Source organism: Capra hircus, chromosome 26 (assembly GCF_001704415.2).
Source record: "Capra hircus breed San Clemente chromosome 26, ASM170441v1, whole genome shotgun sequence".
Taxonomy (NCBI): Eukaryota; Metazoa; Chordata; class Mammalia; order Artiodactyla; family Bovidae; genus Capra; species Capra hircus.
The window spans coordinates 16,981,475-16,996,262 of record NC_030833.1 but is presented as its reverse complement, the minus strand read 5'-3'; the positions used below and the strand labels follow the sequence as shown (position 1 = coordinate 16,996,262).

At 43.9% G+C, this 14,788-nt stretch overlaps 1 protein-coding gene across 9 annotated transcripts in view; it reads right to left on the bottom strand.

Moving 5' to 3' along the window:
- ABLIM1 (actin binding LIM protein 1) overlaps positions 1-14,788 on the bottom strand; it is a 334,182-nt gene that overhangs the window by 82,953 nt on the left and 236,441 nt on the right. The window contains exon 1 of one of the 9 annotated variants that reach the window (XM_018041205.1): positions 4,753-5,365. The exons of the other annotated variants lie outside the window; for them this stretch is intronic. The gene's annotated coding sequence lies outside the window, so the exon portion shown is untranslated. Of the gene's footprint in view, positions 1-4,752; positions 5,366-14,788 lie in introns of those variants that run through there. 9 annotated transcript variants of the gene reach the window in all.

Sequence of the window (14,788 nt, the reverse complement as noted above, 5' to 3'; positions counted from 1 at the left end):
GTTCAAAACACACTTCTCTACCTTTTCAAGTGTGTTTATTTGGACAGGGTATACGGATATAAGCACGGATGCAAGGAGGCAGCTGCGGAGCCCCAAGACAAACCAACGCAATTATTATCTAGCAGGAGGGAGAGATAAAAGCAGTCTGAAGCGTAAGCAAGCATTTCTGCTTCATCTAATGTTTATGAGCCAAAAATGACCTCCGTGTGAACCAGCAGTGCTGAGAAGGACACAGACATGTATTTGTCAAAGACATTCTGGACTTGGTGAACAAGAAAAGCAGTGAGGTTTGTTTTCTCTTTTGTTCGGGCCCCCTCCCTGAAAGGTCACAATTTAAGCCTGGGCAGCTTAAGACAGTGGTTAGACTCATTCTTGCCCATACAGACGCATACCAGAGGTTCTGCTTTAGAAAAGGGAGCTGGGCAATATTATGTGGTAGCCAGGAAGGGAAAGGAAAAATGGATACATGTGTATGCGTGGCTGAGTCTCTCTGCTGTGCATCTGAAACTATCACAACATTGTTAATCAGCAATACTCCGATATAAAATAAAAAGTTAAAAAAAGAAAGAAAATGAAGCTGGGGACAGTCCCTGAATCTCAGTATTAAGAATATCTTGGGCTCTTTTACCTACCACCATTGTATCCTTACATCCTGCATATTCCAGGCACATTTCAAGTTATTTGCCTCACCTGGACACCCCACAGCCTGATAGCTAATTCAAGAAACGTTGGCTCTTTTAAGTAGCAGCATCTGACTTTCCAATAGATATTTCTAACTCTCTAAGACTTCATGCTCCAACACATAGAGCATATAAGGCTCTTTTTTTTTTTTTTTTTTTCATTTCTGATCTACATGCTCATTTGACTGGATAATTTTCTTGAAAACAAAGAGAATAGCAATGCATTGCCTTTGGATCAAGTGCTAGGGATAGTAAACTCTTTCTCTTACTGAAACCACGAGACAACTTTAGCACATAGGGCTTTGAATATAAGAGCAGAAGTTTAATTTCTAGGCTTCATGAAGAAAAATTTATAAAGTTCTCACCTTTATCTTTACAACCCCCAGAACCACTTTTTCTAAATCCTTAAAAGACTTCCTGGTAGTCCTTCAAACAGTAAAGGCTGCTTGGATGGGGACCGGATTTCTCCTCTTAAAAAAAAATACACAGAACAGACTACACGGACGGGACCCAGGTTGTAGACACACGAGTTTTTTGCAGACCAAGCTCGCAGGTGGTCTTTTCAGGAGAATCACTGACATTCACTTGTTTATTTATCATCTACTGAGCAGACAACATTGGTAGGCACTGTTCTGTCAATACATCCTGGTGATAAAACGGGCCTAAATACTAGTGTTCTCTGTATTCACAGATCTTAGGTCTAGTGAATGAGGGGGTGGATTTTTCAAATAAGGAAATGCTTTCAAGAGAGCACAAGGTGTTGGTTACATAGGTACCTCCAGGTAGAGATAAATGAAGCTTTTGTTTTATAATGAAACGCAGAAAACACCACGGGCCATTCCAACCCCATCACCAAGAATGACTCCAACAAGCAGAGGTGTTTCCTGATAAGCTCAACCAATGTCAGGCTCCACCCTTACCCCAAATGGGGGGACTACGGGGGAGGTTCTCTCCCAGAGCGGCCTGTGGCAGCTACCCTGTAATGTACTATGGTGTTTAGAGCATCTCATGATATTCTTCGAGTAATGCCAACAAAAATGTGACATTATCACTTGTGTATCAAAGCTGTTTAACAAGATTATAAAGGTATACTTATAAAATTTAAAGCTATAATTGGAGCAGAAGTCCACCAAAAAAGTAAAGTAAAACTAAGCAAAACTGGCTATTTTGTTTTGTCCCAGTATTTGTTACAATTTCATTCATTTTTGTAATCTGTTAACTTCTGAGAGCAAATAAACAACAGCATATGCAAAAGGTGTAAGAAAACTTTTAAATGAAAAATGTTTCAGCCATTGACTTTTTTGTTATCAGTGAATTGGAAAAAGGCTGTGACTTTTATTTCATTGACAAAATGAGACCCAGGTCTCAGACAACCGTGAAGTTTGAGACTCGCTGGGTCAGGGTGGGAAGAAGAAAAGAAAGGAAGCATTACAGGCTCCAGAAGAAACACCTAATAGGTGTGACCAGATTTACACAAAGCTCACATATCAAAAAGACCTGTATTTACAGACCTGATAAGTTCTGGGTAATTATTTGCCTTATAAAATGTGCTATGGGGTTCTTCTTTTTTTTTGATAGTGCATTCCTGGGATGCACTTTTAGAGAAGTTTGATCACAGACATACGTATTTTTGTTGTTGTTTAGTTGCTAAGTTGTGTCCCACTCTGCGACCCCATGAACTGCAGCACGCCAGGCTTCCCTGTCCTTCACCATCTCCCGGAGCTTGCTCAAACTCCTGTCCTTTGACTCAGTGATGCCATCCAACCATCTCATCCTCTGCCACTCCCTTCTCCTCCTGCCTTCAGTCTTTCCCAGCGAGTCAGCTCTTTGCATGAGGTGGCCAAAGTTCTGGAGTTTATGCGTGTGTTAGTTGCTCAGTCATGTCTGACTCTTTGCAATCCCATGGACTGTGGCCCCTATGGCTGATTCATGTTGATGTATAGCAGAAACCAACACAATATTGTAAAGCAATTATCCTTCAATTAAAAATAAATAAATTAAAAAAAATAAGGCCCACAAAGGCCCATGAGGGGAGAGGCTGGGAGCAGAAGGATGTATACCCAGAAAAGCGCTTACCTCAGCTCCCTGACCCAGCCCAGGATGTGACCTCAAACAAAGAGAAAACAAAGACCAAAATGCAGGACAAAATATTTGTTCTGTTCCTGTTCCTTTGATAAACACCCTCCCCTGGAGTCACGCCTCCCTGTCATGGTCCTCCCAGTGGGTCTCAAAAGTGGTTACTTAATGGTTCTCAACTAGGGGGTGGTTTTGCCCTGCACAGAACATTTGGCAATGTCTGGAGACATTTTCAGTTGTTGAGCTGGGGAGGGAATTGCTACCATCATGGGTACCGGGGATGCTGCTAAACACTGGACTCTTCCCCACAACAAAGAATCATCCTATCCAACATGTCAGCGGTGCTGACTTGAGAAAGCTGGTACATAGGGGGCAAAATCATGATCGTCCCTCTAGACAGCTGGTGTGTGAGTCCTGAGTATTTTGGACTTTTCCATAAATTAGGCTTCCCTGGTGGCTCAGTGGTAAAGAACTCGCCTGCCAATGCAGGATGCATGGGTTCAATTCCTGGGTCGGGAACATCCCCTGGAGGAGGAAATGGCAACTCACTCCAGTATTCTTGCCTGGAGAATCCCATGGACAGGAGAGCCTGGTGGGCTATAGCCCATGGGGTCACAAAGAGTCGGACATGACTTAGCAACTGAACAACAACAACAATCCTTTTAAATTAACTACTATTTATTTGGAGGGGAAACCTTGCAGACCTCTGCTGTCATGACATGATATTCCCTGAACCAGTCGGATAAGCCACTGATACAAGGGTTAAACTCAGCGGCACAGGAAACCGCTGTGGGAAGCCACCTGAAAACACTAGGTTGAAATGGGCATTCTCATCTTGTTTCAGAGAGGCTGGGGCCAGGCCTCACACTTAGCCTTAAACAGCCTTCTCAGAATAATTTACACCAATGAGCCGTGGCAAATTCACCTCTTCAGTAAGTCCATCATGACTCAACAAGCCTTTTGATCCATTGTAGAATGGCAACAGTATTTTAATTAGTAATTTTCACTTACTTGTCAGAACCTGTTTGGATAATCTAAATAACTTCACATCCTCTTAACATACCTCCTGAGACTGTCTCAGAGAAAACAGGCTCAATTTTCGCTTAAATCCCCAATCCCAGTTAAGGGATAGACGAGGCTGCCATGGCAACCCCACTCCTGCTGACTTTTTGGCTAGACTCACTTTTTTTTTTAACCTTTCCCAAATCATAAATCTATTTCTTTCATGGTTAAGAAGATTTTTCTTGTCTCCTTTCTTCTTGAGCACTTTAAAACATCTTTTTTTTTTTTCCTCAAAAATAAACTTTGGAGCATGGTTTGATTAATAACTAGGTTTTCAGAAAAACTGTTTGCATTAGAATAAGGCAAGAATCTCTAGATTTCTAACATTTCCTGCCCAAAGATGGTAAAGAGAGACCACAACCAGGCTCTTTCAACCTGTAACAAAATGTGAATAATACCCAAATGTTTTACTTCCTCATATTCATTCATGGGAAATTTCTTAAAGAAAAAAAAAAATACACATCTATAGTAACAGATAAATTGACTCAAGTCCTCTCACTTCTTGACCACCGAATCCTCTATGATTCTTAAATTATTTCATCTCAAATATAAATTTCATGGAGCTCTACAATTACAGACAATCAAACAAAACCCTCTGGAAACCACACTCTCCTTTCTTACCTTGGGGGTAGCAGCCTGAAAAAAACACAAACATTGTTTAAATGGTCAATAAACTATTCCTCTCATTCAAATAACCCGCCTTTTCCTGCTCTTTATTACTAGATTTTTTTTTTTTTTAGCTCCGTAGTTTATTTTGCATCACAAGGAAAAAGTTTAAGCAAAATGTCCTTCGGACCAGTGCAAGTGGTCTCTAGGGCCAGCATCCTGCCCATCCCATCTGGAGGACCCTGGGGGTTTCCGATGTCGCCCAGGAAGCCGGGCATTTCATGTCTGCCCTGCAAAGCCAAGGACACCTCCAGCAATGTCGCTTTACCTTAAGCCCGGGCTCCTTTTCTTCTACTTTGGTTCCTGGCTGTTCGGAGGAGGGAATTCCTCTGGGCTTCAAACCCACAACACTGTCAAGAGGCTTGTAAACGCCAGATCTCAGCCCGTGAGACCGGGGCTCCCTGCCCGCCTGGGGGACAGGAGCGAGCTCCCCTCTGAAGCGAGACTAATGAAACCTGTGTGTCTCCGGAGACGCACACCGGAAAAAAGAACTGACTAGGGTAGGCGTTCCCACCCTCCCTCTCCCGCTGCACTTAACTAGTTAAACACACACAGCCACCACTAACGGACCAGCCCATGTGTCTGAAAAAGGAGGGGGGTAGGTTTTCTTTCTTTCTTTAACTGCAGGTGGGGAAAGTACCATTTCTACACATTCACCGATACTTGTCTGCACCACTGATCTGACAGTGATTGTCCCCGAGGCAGAGGCTTGCACTGAAACTAGAGTATTGTGCTTTTTAAGTTTCTTTCTTAGATTTGAGAGGATGGAAAGATACACAGCCATCAAAGAGCCTCCTCTCCTAAGTCACTGCATCAGAGACACACTGTATGGCACCCTTTACACAAGTGTAATAAAACACAGTGAAACTTGATTTTGGTTTCCACTTGTTATTCAGAATTTTTGTATTTCAGACTGTTCATATTTTTTCAGAGAAATGTGATCCCCGCCCCCAATCTTCGCGTATCAAGTTTCCATGATTCATGTTGTTGGTACATTTCATCTTGTGTTCCCCATTGCAGCAAGAATTATTAGTACCTACATTCCAGGTACTTTACACACCTTACCTCACTGTCCACTAAACCTACAGAAATCCCAAGTGAACCCAGCTCTGCATATTTGTAAAGGAACAGATGGAGCCCAAAGCCTTCTACCAGGCTAGCCCAGTCCCTTTTCTGAAGCCTTTCCTTAGGAGTAAGGCAAGACTCTGTTAGACTCTTCTCATTTTTAACAAGACTTAAGTGATTTAGGGGAATTTTTCATAGAGATTATCTGCTCGTAAAGATCAGCTAATAAAAAGACTTGTGTGGAATCTAAATTTGTTTGGAAACAATCCCAAACATTGCTGAAGAAATGTAAAGATTTCAGCAATAAAACAGTGCTTCTAAAATGAAGAGGAAGCTACTGGGTTACACATTATAATAACTACAGGGGATTAGCTAAATTTCTAGTGCATTTTCCTTTCAAGAAGCCTTCAGGAATGTGCTTTCTCCACACCCTTGTCAGGCCAGTTTCTGCAAGTTTGATCTGAAGCCCCCTGGCCCTACCAGAATCACCAGAGCATGGTAACACGCAGATTTCCAGCCGGAGCTTGGACCCCTAGAATCACTGAGTGAGGTCTGGTCATGCATACTTTAAACAAGATATCCAGGTGATTTCAGAACATCGCCTCTTGTTTGGGATATTAGTAGGCAGTCACTGTCTGTCAGAGGAGGGAAGGAGTCCTTCCTTACAAAGGAAAAAGGGAAACCCAGCCAGCCCCCCAGGCACAGGGCTAGAAATACTGAAACCTAAGAACTGGGATCACTGCCCCCCAGACTTAATCCTTGTCTACTCTCCCACATTGGAGTATCAGCTCCTCTTTCAGACTTTATTTCTTTAGCCATCTCTACATCTTCCAGGATGAAGAGGAAGAGGATGGTTCCTCTGCAAATTTACCAAGCAAATTTCCAATTGAAAAGGGTCCCAAATCACCAGCAGATGGACTCAAAAGTTTCAAGAAGCCTGCCTGATTGGGTAGCCCTTAATGAGCAATAATGAGGGGCCTTTCCTGTCAACCTGACTAATCTATATTCACATGGATGTGATGGTGGGAAAGAAAGTGAAGAGTAAAGAACTGAAAGGTGAACAGAGGGGTCTGCTGGATGGAAATGTCCTAAGACTGGACTGTGATGATGGTTGCACAACTCTGTGAATTTACCAAAGATGGTTGAATCACTTCACCAGGGTGAACTGTAAGGGATGTAAACAAACGTGCTGCTAATCATAGCGGCAGTTGGTTAACATACGTTCCAAAGGGACTCAGTTTATATAAAGGAGCTGATATTGGAGCACTTACAGCTGCAGAGGCTAAGGTGCCTCTTCCTCGTCATCCCAGATGCTGTGTAGGGCCCCATCTAGGCAGATGTGCTGGGCATCATACAGAGCAGTTACACAGAAAAGACAAGACCTCCAGGAGTCTACAGACCACACTCAGGTGGACATAACAACCGACACCGACAGGAGAAAGACGGTGGGCATTGCTTTTCCCACGTGAGGGAAAGGAAACTGGTAATTACTGAGATGGTAAGGAATTTAGGCCCAAAGAGTATGTGAAGGCCACGACAAAAATTAACAACGGGAAAAACAAGCATTCATCAACAAATCTGTATGTCATAGCTGCTAGACGCTTTAAATGGAGTAGGAAATGGAAACCCATTCCAGTATTAAAAAGGAATATAAAATACTTGCTAAAACAATGGCAGGTTGAATTTATGGGCATGTAGATGTCAGTAGTTAAGTGATCTAAGAAAATTTCAAAAGAAAGCATCAGCATGAGTATCAACTTGTGCATCTTAAATGATCACGAACTTAACTCCATCAGAGAGTAAACGATAGGGGTGAGCCTGAATCCATTCAGACAGGAAGTTATGAGCTAATTTAATGTACTGTGTGTGTGAGTCGCTCAGTGGTGTCCGGCTCTTTGCGACCCCATGGACTGTAGCCTACCAGGCTCCTCTGACCATGGGATTCTCCAGGCAAGAATACTGGAGTGGGTTGCCATTTCCTTCTCCAGGGGATTTTCCTGACCCAGGGTTCGAACCCGGGTCACCTGCACTGCAGGCAGATTCTCTACCATCTGAGCCACAGAGAAGCCCAATTTAATGTACTAGGCTTTTACAAAAAGGTATTTCTTTATAAAGGAAGAAAACAAGAAAAAATTGTATGTTAGATAGTGGTGACTCATTTATAATCTGATTTAAGCCTTTAAGAGGTAAAGATTATCTATATTTTACAATATGAGCATGCTGAGGCTCAGAGAGTTTAAGCAACTGGCTACCCATTGCTCGGCTCTGAATGTAGGTACTGTCATCAAATCCTGGTGTGTGTGGCAGTGGCAGTTCTTTCTACTAACCACACTTCCCTTTCTCACCTTACCTAAAGCCACTTCGAGCTCCAGAATTCCTCAGCCTACGTTTCCAAGATGCCTGCAGCTTTGCATTTACCTGCAGGGCCATGAAAATTTTTAGGTGGTTTATAAGCAGTTTTCATTTGCAGGGCCAGTCCCAAGTGTCCTTTTGGGAAAGGGATTAGTGAACCAGTTCACTTCCTCCAGGCTGGAGAGGCACCAGCCCTCACTGTCACTCCTGGCAAACTCCAAGCAGGTCCATCTGCTGGAACTGGCACAGCATCCCTCACAAGACAGGAAGCCATGAGGTCCAGGAAGAAAGCATATTCAGGTGGAAAACAAGAGGGGAGGAAGCCTGTTCCTAGTAGGACAGGCAGACGGGCAGCATCACTGCCTGGGCCAAGGGGACTCAAGGCGCCCATCTCCCCTGGAGCACTCTCCATCTCCTGGACCACGTACGTGGACTGTCTCACATCCTCACCTAGAGAGAACGGAAGTTGTCCTAGTGACCTGAAGACGGCGCCACGCTTCTCTCTCTCTCTCTCCCTCTCTTTCCCTTCCTCTCTCTCTCTCTCTCTAGCTGCTCGGGGTCTTAGTTGCAAGATACTTAGTTGCAAGATACTTAGTTGCAGCATGTGGGGTCCAGTTCTCTGACCAGAGATTGAGCCCAGACACCCTGCACCTGGAGAGCACAGTCTTGGGCACTGGACCACCAGGGAAACTCCAATAGTTCCATGTCTCAGTATCTAACCATTCCCCACCTCCAGTTGTACATTTGCTTCAAGAGACTAAGTGGACAAAATATAAGGACACAATAGAGCCAAGGTAACTCAGTATACCACCTTTTGTCTGAGTTTTCATGAATCCACAAGCTAGAGGTCATTTCTTGAGACCTGAAGGGCTGTCACAATCCTCCCCACCCCCACCCCACACCCCCTAGAGACAAAACCTGGATTTCAGGAGAGGGGCTTGATCTGGGCATAGAAAGCCCATCTACCATCAGCCAGGTGGGCAGATCCAAGAGGGTTACAGGCATTTTCTAATAGGGATGACCTTTCAGATGGAGAAATGGATTCAGACAAACCCACAAAAGTCAATGTACTTCATAATTAAATTAAAATAACACTAGTCACCAATGGAAAAGATATAGTATTTTAATTTCTCAAGCTTACACCCTGATTACAAAAATGATTTGAAGTGGAGAACGGCACACAATAAGGATGCAATTAAACCAAATGGCAACATGAAAATAAAGGAAACAAACAAGGTAGGAAAAAAGTGGCCCAAGACGTCAGTCACAAAAGCAAATGGAGATAAACTCGCTCTCACCTGCCTGTACCTTCTCATTCCTCAAGATCCAAAGCTGACTCCTAACAATTGACAAGAATCTCTTTTAAACTCCCGGTCATTTATGATGTTTGCCTCTTACTAGGCCCTCACACAACTGTGGGCCCCTAGTTATCTTGTGTACTGAGATACGTTGTCAAAGATTGAACTCTCTTTCTGTTCCGCCAAGAAAAGGTCATGACAATTACCTTGGAATTCACTGAAGGTCCCAGTGCAGGGCAGTGAAGCACCCTGGAATCGATCCCTTAGAAGAAGGGGTATGCTGCTGCTGCTGCTGCTAAGTTGCTTCAGTCGTGTCCGACTCTGTGCGACCCCATAGACGGCAGCCCACCAGGCTCCCCCGTCCCTGGGATTCTCCAGGCAAGAACACTGGAGTGGGTTGCCATTTCCTTCTCCAATGTATGAAAGTGAAAAGTGAAAGTGAAGTTGCTCAGTTGTCCGACTCTTAGTGACCCCATGAACTCAGGCTCCTCCGTCTGTGGGATTTTCCAGGCAAGAGTACTGGAGTGGGGTGCCAGTGCCTTCTCCAGAAGAAGGGGTATAGTCTTCCTTTTTAGGTTTATCGTGGTGAAGGAGATATGAACAGAGCCAGGGATGGGAACAGGTGGGGATCAGCAGGAAGAAGAAGGACAGGTGCTCTGAGTCCATGAGAACACAGACACATAAGCCTTCTGCAGCTCAGGATGTGCTGGGTCCTGGCGAGGAGAATGGACAACTCTGAGGGGTCATCACATCTGTGCTCAGAACAGTGGCCAGCCCAGAGACCCACCCCATCACTGAACTTGCTGGCCACCTGTCTAGGCAGGCTGCCTCTCTGCTGTTGGGTTCTAGCTTTTTTTTTTAATTGGAGTATAATTGGTTTACAGTGTTATTAGTTTCTGCTGCACAATGAAGTGACTCAGCCATATGTATACATCTATCCCCTCCTTCCTAGACCTCCTTCTCCCACTCCCCAAGCCCACCCATCTAGGTCATCACAGAGCACCCAGCTGAGTTCCCTGTGCTATACGGCAGGTCTTAGCTATTTCTAAAACTCAATACCACCATTAAGAATTGCCCTCAGACTAAAGATGCTGCAATAGCTTTGGGTACTCATAGGCCCTAGGGGTGCCCTGGACCCTGATTCCTAATTTTGGGCTCAGACACCCTATTACTTTTAGAAAGGTATGCCTTATCTATCTGAGAATGAGTCCTGAATCTCACATCTTCTGTGGCCCCTAAGGCAGGGCCACCAGCACATGCTCAGTACTTCTTGCTGATTTCTCAGGAAGAGTCACGTTCCCCGACTGACAACCCACCCCCACACTTCACCAGCAAGAAGCTAAACTCTCTGAAGTGGAATAACACTGAAAAACAAAACATCTTTTTAACTCAAAACACAAACTCTTTTCAAAATGTCATTTCCGGAGAAGAAAGCCCTTCCATTTGTGCTGGCAGAAATGGGGTGACTTTTAAAAATAAATATCGAACCTTTACTGCCTGTGAACAGTCTTCTGTTACCCTGGCAACATATTTCCTCTTATCATTAATGTAGGACAAAGTGGATAACTTTGGGTGAATCAGAGAAATTTTCCTCCAACCATCTGTCATGTCAGCGTGCTTCTTGTGCTCTCCTGGGCTGATTCCTAATCTATTAATGATGCAGGGAATCAATATTAGCTCCAGGTTATTATCTGCAAATAAGATATTGCAACCAATGCGTCATAAACCATACTTCAAACTTAAACTTGAGTTTCCTTTCCCACGCTGGGGAGATTATATGTTAATCAGGTCACACACTATGATCAAGGGCACAGTTCTGTGCAATGACAACCTATGAGCATGCGAGGGAATGAAAGTTTAAAGCCCACAAAAGAAAGAGGTTCACAGACACTCTGGCACGAAGACATTTATTGACTTGAATCTCTGTTCTTGTCCCTTCCATGCACATGTGCTAAGTTGCTTCAGCGGTATCTGACTCTTTGCGACCCTATGGACTGTAGCCAGCCAGGCTCCTCTGTCCATGCAATTCTCTAGGCAAGAATACTGGAGTGGGTAGCCATTCAGGTAGTTATTCCCTTCTCCAGGGGATCTTCCTGACCCTGGAACTGAACCTGGGTCTCTTGCATTGCAGGCAGATTCTTTACTGTCTGAGCTACCAGGGAAGCCCATTCTTGTGCTTTACCCAATTTCTAATAAGTGAAACTATCAAAGACTGGAAGAAAGGAGAGAGAGAAAGGAGAAGGGACAAACCTGGCTACTAATTATGCTGAAGATTTTCATGCCTTTATTTTCAAATGCTGCAGCTCTATGAGGTAGCAATTAGCAGCCTCATCTTACAGATATGGAAACTGAGAAATACTGGATTCCAACTCTCCATCACCTTGTATATCTCTGCATAGATGGACAGACATATGTGTATGTATATCTGTCTACTTACCTACCTACCTACCCTGAGATATCCATAAAATTCACCTTTTTAGAAAAAAGTGTACAATTCAGTAGTTTTTAGTATTGATTGATTCACAGACTTGTGCAACCATCACTACTATCTAATTTAAGAATATTTCATCACCTCCAAACAAAACTCCATATCCACTGACCGTCATTTCCTTCTCCTGCCAGACCCAGGCAACAACCAGTAGACTTTCTGTCTCTACAGATCTGTCCATTCTAGGAATCATCTAACTGGTGATCTTTTGTGACTAGCTTCTTTCACTTAGGATATTTTCAAGGTTCGTCCATTCTGTAGCAGGTAATCAGGACCTTGTTCTTTTTTATTGCTAAATAATATTCCATTGTATGAATATAGCATACCTTGCTTAACTCATATTTTAGATGAAGCCATTTCTGAAGTTTATTGTTAAGTTCTATTTTAAATTAGGAAAAGGGACCAATGTGTGCCTGTATTGGAATGGCCTCAAAGCTCTTCTTGACTCTCCATGGAGCTCTGGGGCATCCTCAACCAGAGCTCTGTAAACAAAGTGTGTTCCCTCGCCTGAGACAGCACCATCCACCTACAATTGTCTCCATGGCCCAAGTCAGGTGCCCTTGTGGAGCCTCCAGCTGAGTAAAGAGGGCAAGACAGAATGAGGCATGACTATGCAGAAATGCCACCTACTCTGTGCACAGGGTCCCTGACCTTCGGCAACATTTTACACAGGAATAAAGGAAACCAAAGAAGCAGCAAATGTTTACTGCCCTGAAAATAGATATAACAAGGCTACTAATCAGATAGATTTTCCTCATCTCACCAGGAATGGTAAATATTGGTCCTTCTGTAAGTTATTTCAGGAGGCAGTTTAGTTACTTGTTCTCTGCAATGATTACTGCCACGTGGATCATGAATCAGTGTGTGTGTACATGTGCATATGTGGGTGTGCACGTATGTACATATGTGTTTCTATCTTCTGAGAACTGAGACTTCTAATCATGGTTCAGTTACCAGTCAGCCTCCAGGTCTCTAGCGCAGCAGCCTCATCTGTAGATGGAGGTCAGTAGTAACTGCTTTCATCACTTTACAGGCCTATTGTGAGGATCAAATATTTATGAGATCACTTGTAGATGTTAAATATTTTTATTATGCAAAAGCCTGCTATTGTGGTGGTTCATTCTTCACCAGGGCAGAGACCATCTGACTCAAAACTTCTACTATTACTTGATTCTTTTCCCTTCCGTGATCCAGAAAAATATTTGGGTTCACAATTAAGGGGAAGGAGGTACACATTCCTGGGGCCACAGTAGGAATGAGAAGAATGCAATTAGTTTTCTGCCTGAACATGGTTTATTAGCCTCGCTTGCATTTAAGGACATGCACGGAACAAGAAAGGAGGGACTTCACCGTTCAGTCTGTCTTTGCAAATTATATGTTCGATGGTGACAAAAAGACCGTCTGCCATGCAAGTGCCCTGGAAGAGCTTATGTTTCCTCTCATTAGATAACAAGTAAGCCCAGACCAAGACCTGCTCATTTCAGAGCATGCTTAAAATACAGCAAAAGGAAGGAAGCAGATGGGACCTCCAGTTTGTAATGTGAATTAGTTCTACAGGAACATCATAAACATTTGTCCTTGGGCTTTATGAAAAAGGAGTTTTAATTGAAAAGTAAACAAAGTAAAAACAAAACAAGATAAAACAAAGCCACCATTTTTAACCCTTCAGAGAATCAAGAGAAAGGATTTGCTGAATCACATGGTGCGTACATTTGCTACACTGCAGGGGATCCAGCAGGAAGGGTCTAAAGCCACCCTAAGTCCTGTCCTTTCATCCGTCACTTCCAAGTTAACAGATAAAGACAGTGCTGCCCGTGGGTAGGGATGGAAAGGCACTAAGGATTGGCCACGGGCCGCGTGTTAGGGTCTCTTACATTGTGAGACTTTCGAATTGTAACAGACCCTGTCACACATTCTTCCCAGGAGAGCACAAGCAGCATAGTAGACACCCCACCCCAGCACAATGTGGGCCACCAGCCCTTCTGGAAAGACAGGAGGATTGATTTCCTGGGTGTGGTGCCTGAGGAAGAAGGCCAGGGACAGACTCGGAGCCCTGCCCTCCTCTCCTGGGAAGAATGCAGACACTCCACTTTCCTTTTGTCTCTGGGGTCTGAACACACAGGAGGCTCCGGTGCAGATGGCCAGGTGCCTGCTCAGGGTGGCCCTGTCTGCAGAGCCAGCCAATCCAGAGAGCACTGGTCTGGAAGGAATGTGAGAGAGCTTGATAAACACTGAGCTCCCTGGGGGAGGGAGTTGTGCAAAAGGACAGACAGACTAAGAGAACTCAAGACCACCCTCGGTCTGCAGATGGAACAGCCCTGGAAGGGGAGCGGGTGGACAGGCTCTTTCCCTTTACCCTCCAGACTTCTGCGTCCAGTTTGACACTGGCTTTTTTTTTTTTTTTTTTTTTCTGAATTGCATTCATTTTGCAATGATTTTGTTGTCTTTCTTTCTTGGAAAAGTTGGCAGGTAACAACCTGAACCCAGGAAATGAAGTTTGTCAGGGTCAGAGATCTCCTAGGACCATCCAACAGAAAGATGGAAGGAAATTCACACCAAAGGGATGCCCCTAATGTCTACTGACATCTGTGACCTAAGTCTGAAGGCTCACGCCGAGTCCTGTTACCTCTGGGCTGCTAAAGCAGAAGTGAGCAGGGTGGGTGTAGGGAAGGGAAGTAAGGACCAGGAGGAAGGTTGCTTCTGAGAAGACTTTAGAAATGGAGATGGAGATAGCAAGCTGTTGGCTGTATCTCATGCAAATCTGCTTTTGGACTTCTTAGTTAGGAGGCAGGTTGTAAGCATTTTCAGAACGTGCCTGAATTTATAGGTTAATTAGCATAAGCTCTAAAAGATGTGCCACTTATAGCAAGATGACCCTCAAAAACAGAACTGAAAGCAAGCTAATGAGAAAACTACAGTTTGAGTGTATGCTATGTGCTGAGTGTTCTAGAAAATCTCTCCAGAAAAAAAAAAAAAAAACTGTTGGCTCTGACCCCTTAGATCCAAGACTATATCTAAGACGAGGAGAATTATAGAATTCAGATCCTTAGAACCAAAGGAAATTTAGAGGTCAAGTGCCCCAAGTCTTGGATTTACATATA